This window comes from Sorex araneus, chromosome 5, assembly GCF_027595985.1.
Source record: "Sorex araneus isolate mSorAra2 chromosome 5, mSorAra2.pri, whole genome shotgun sequence".
NCBI lineage: Eukaryota > Metazoa > Chordata > Mammalia > Eulipotyphla > Soricidae > Sorex > Sorex araneus.
In genome coordinates this window covers 152,842,078-152,847,226 of record NC_073306.1, presented here as the reverse complement: position 1 = coordinate 152,847,226, position 5,149 = coordinate 152,842,078, and positions in this window count along the sequence as shown.

The window sequence follows — 5,149 nt, the reverse complement described above, 5'->3', positions numbered from 1 at the left end:
AGGGAAATCAGAGGGAAACACATTTGGGGAATAATGGTTGGAGAGATGCAGTATATTACTGGGCTTCAAAGCTGGAGAAAGTGAAGGCATTTAAGTGTTTTTTTAAGATGTTGAAAGAGGCAAGTAAACAAAATCCCTTTTCTGGAGCACCTAGAGAGGGAAGCAGTCCTGTCAACCCCTTGCTTTTTAATCCAGTGAGGTCCACGTTGCACTCCTGACCCCCCAAATTATCAGACAATACATTTAAGTCTTAAGTTTGTCACAGTTTTTATAGCAACGATAAAAAAGGAATATACTGCAGTGTGTCTCTATAGGTTAAAACTGTTCTCTCTCTCTTTTTTTTTTTTGCCTATTCTTAATCTTCATGTTTTTTAATGTGATTCTTTTGAGGTGCTTCATAATCCTGGCAGAGTCAATAAGTGGAGCAGAGGTGGAGAAGCTCTGTGGCTTTCCCGCCGGGAAATGCTGATCAGTAGAGCGACTTGCTGTGTTTGATGTCAGGCATCTCTAAAGGACTTTCAGCTACACAAGAAAAGGGCAATTTACATGTTAAAGAGGATATTAAGTCCTAATAACCAGTGTGGAATGACTGTATTCTCCCTTTTTTGGATGGTGGTACTTGATTTTTTCATGTGGGTCAGTATTTTTCTCAGATTGCTCACAGAAGTTAGGAGGGAAAGGTATTGTCTGAGATGGTGGATAACCCCATCTATGCCTAAATGAGACCCACGGGAGCAGCTATGATTGAGAGAAGCCGGAGGAGACAGAATGCTTCCAAAGGGTCCCCAGATATTCTCAAAGTGTACGGGGGAGGGGACCAGAAGTATAGGGACCAGAAGACCAATGGAAGAATGTGTCCTGCAGCAGACTGCAGCCAGAGCACCTTTGGGAAACATAAGCATCCCTTCCACTGGGTTAACGCATACCTTCCAGTATGTGTCCTGGCAAAAGAAGATCTCAGGTACCAGCACTGACTTCTCCTTGCATTGACTTCTAGAGGTCCTATGGGTAAGGTCCAGCTTACAGAATGGACAAGACGACCTACTCATGGGATTTTGCCCAGGGCTTGAACAGACCATAAAGGTGGAGGAAGTTTGAATGTGTGCTCTTCCTAAGTTCTTGGGCTGGACTGTTGACCATTCCTTACTCTTGGCATTTCTGGTTCTCAGGTCCATAGAGATGGACCTATACCTGGAATTTACACTATTGACCTTTCAGGCTGCAGATGGTAGGGACTTCACAGCCTTTGTAATGATGTGAGCCAACTCCTTGAAGACATGTCTGTCTGTGTCTGTCTGTCTATCTATCTTGCTCTGGGACTTCAAGGACTGAGTGGTGAAGAAGGATGGGTGTGCCCTTCGACCCCATGTTTTCTGTTCCCCAAAGAGCCTTCTCCTTGTATGTGGGACTGAATACATATTCAGAGAGTGATAATGTTCCTGTGAGCAGAGAAAGTCTCCCTGAATCTTTTTTCTTTTTATAATGCTAAGACTTAAAGTTTTTTTCAAAGTTAAACACAGTGAGATACACACAAAGTTGTTCATGATTGGGTTTCAATCATAAAGTGTTCCAACACCCATCTTTTCACCAGTGTACATTTCCCACCACCAATGTCCCCAGTTTCCCTCCTACACTCCTCTACCCCTCCTGCATCTATGGCAGGTACTTCTCTCTCTCTCTCTCTCTCTGCCATTACAATACATATTCTGAAAGGTTATCAATACAATAAAGGTTATCAATACAATAAAGGTTTACAATACAGATTCTGAAAGGTTATCATCCATATCCCTAAATTTGGGAACAATACCATGATCACAGGATCTTATAAGGCTTTGATTGCTAGAAAATTTAGATGTTTAAAACTCACCCCTTAATATAGCACTTCTTGTATTGCATAAATATTTGTTTATTGTATATAACAATATCTATGCTGTGTGTTTGAAAAGCTTGCAGCTTGGAGACTCTAGTTATTGCATTTGCTCTGCAAAACACATATTCTCTTGGACATAGTGCAATTCATTTTTTTCAGCTTGACAAATTTTAAATAATTTTACACACACACAGAGGTAACACACATACACCATCATAATCTCCTACTGAAATCTTAATTTTAAAACCAGCTTGACTGAGGTTACTTTAGTAACCTGGAAATTGCTTGGGTGGTGGTTTTCAGAGGTTCATTGCATAAGTCTGGGCTCAAATGTGACTTTTGTGGGAGAGATCTGGAAGAAGTTTCCCATACTCTGGCCACTTGAAGCAGAGTGACTGTGTTCCACATCTTTGTCTTCCTTCCTTGCATGGGGTAGTTCCCTAGGAAGATGTGGCAAGGCTGTGGATACTGCTGAAATAAACAAACACCACCACCACCAAAATAAGCCATGAGAGTGAAAGTCTGATAATAATTACTTTCTGCAGAGACAGACTTTACCTGAAGTCACTAGGCAGAAAGAGGGCTTTTAGCTCCCAGAAAGGATACTGTCGAAATGAGATTTGAAAAGCAAATCCACAGGCAGGGCTTAATGCACCAGATTTATGCATGCTGTCAGCTTCTGAGCAATATAATTATTGTCATTTTTCTGCCTTGAGCTATTGCCTCTGGTTTCTGGGAATAAGGCTAGAATATTTCCCACTTGGTGACATTTATTACCACCCGCCCTCATACCTCCTTAGTCTTCTAACCCCTCCAACCTCCACTGAATCTCCTATTTAAAAAAGAGCCCCCAGTCCTATTTCCTTTTGTTAACACAAATATGAATCAAGTGACAAAGAACCATTTTTTACAAAATTGGACCATGGTAGATTTTCATGTTTCAGGAGCCAAGAAATCGTTGACAGCTCCAGATTCCAGTAAGCATTGGGATAAAACAAACTGGGAGTGTGGCATGTGGTGTCTGCTTTGTGGGACAGATAGGTCTTTCACGGGAGTGACCCTATGATCGATGTTTGGATTCATGAATGCATCATACTTGTGGGGGAAGCATTGTCCTGAGAACAATGGCTTATTGAAACTCAAAGTTCTGTGCGCATGTGTACATGCCTATCTTTGTGTGAGTGCTTAAATGTCTTCTCTAAACCTTTTGTTCCGATTGGCTCAGTGGCCATTGGTATTTGTTTACCCATTTTTTTTTTTTTTTGCTTTTTGGGTCACACCTGGTGATGCACAGGGGTTACTCCTGGCTCTGCACTCAGGAATTACCCCTGGCCGTGCTCAGGGGACCATATGGGATGCTGGGATTTGAACCCGGGTCGGCCGCGTGCAAGGCAAACGCCCTACCCGCTGTGCTATCTCTCCAGCCCCTGTTTACCCATTTTTTCAGGTGGTGGTGGGGGAACATCTGGCTGTATTCAAGGCTTACTCCTGGCTCTGTGATCAGGGATCGCTCTTGGCTCTGCTCGGGAGATGATATGGCGTGTCCAGGATTGAACCCAGGTCAGCTCTATGCAAGGACAGTGTCCTACATACTGTTAATATCTCTCTAGTTCCTTATTCACACATTTTTTTTATTGATTGGGATTCTTTGTTTATAGTACTGTTAATAATGGTTTCTCATACACATATTTCTGACACTGCATCCATCACTGGTGTACTCACCTCCCTCCCCCAACTTGTGTTTACTCATTTTTAACTCTACAAATTGAGGGGCCTTTGTAGTGGGCATGCAGATAAATAATACCTGTTTGGTGCTCACCTCTCAGTACGGAGTTTGATTATGTTCCATCAGTATCACTGATCATGATCACCAACACCGTCATCCACATAGTATCCTCGTCGCCAACATTAGCTGCATCATTCCTCCCCGCTATCAAGGTCTTACCTGTTTAAATGCCGTGTTATGCCCCCAGACTAAAATTCTATTTAACTTTTTCAACTTCCACTTACTTGTTATTCATCCCCCTTGGCAGTGAGATAGCTGTATCTCAGTTTGTTTAAGTGTTTTAAAGGAGATTGCATGCAAATAAAGTGACAGACTCAAACATGAACTTCTGTTTTTCTTCAAAGTCTCTATATGTTGAACATAGAGATTGATGTAGATCAGACCATGCTGCCTCTCTTAGCGATCTAGCTAAGCATTTTTCTCATTGGAAATTTCACCGTCTCCCAAAACTGTGGAATTGGTAATGTTTGATTAAACAAACTTTCCTAAAGCTCAAGTTGAGACGAGACAATGCTTCCCCTAAGCGCATTCCAAATATTGGGTATTTAGTGTTTAATTAGGGTGAATTTACTTGCGCTCGATCAATAGAATCCAAATGTTTTAGAATTTGACTTGACTGTTAGATTTTGTACAGTTTTGACCCTTGCCAGATCCCCCTGCAAGCCCCATCAATCTATGTTTGCACTAAATTTTCTTACTTCATAAAGGAACATTCTCATGCATGACTATTTTATTAATTTTCTTAACTTCAAAGGTGAGAGAGGTTGGGAGATATTTGACTCAGAGGATTTCTTAAGAATCAATAGCCAGGCCTACTTAAAAAAAAAGCCTGAAAAATTTAACTACATTGCTGAATTAATGAGCAGCCAAATGTCTGTGAGAAATGAATGTGTCTGCAGGAGGGCTGGAAGCACTGGGAATTATGGAGAAGTAGGAAAAAGTATAACATTTGTGGTTTATGAAATTTTGTCTGAGTTATTTTCTGCTGAACTCCATCATTGATTTTAGATATGGATTAAGGTGTAAGGAAAAAGGCATTCTGGTGAGAAGCTGAAAAGAGAGGGAAAATTTAATCAGTAACATGTTTGGGAAAAACATGTAAACTGCCATTTGTTCTGATTGTAGTTTTATTTAAAAAAATTTTCAAGGGAGTGCTATGTTCTCTATTTTATATTGGATTAAAAAAGGGATAACTATTTAAAATCAAACTTGAAACTTGAAACTTGAGCTAGTAAAAGTCGATTGATTTCAATGAAATCTTTTTGAAAGGCAAGAGAGCTCTTGGGTTCTCTTAGTCTGTAGACCTTACATTTATTTTGGAGCTCAGGTCTTCAGGATTGTTCAAGGGTGTGGGAGTTTGTTTACTCATGGGTGCAAGATAATAATTTGACTCAATTTTGAAATCCCCCTCAACAATAGAAGCTGCCACATCTATGACTCCAGAGTGTATTTTTATGTGTGATAGTGACATGGTGGGAATGGTGATGACAGTG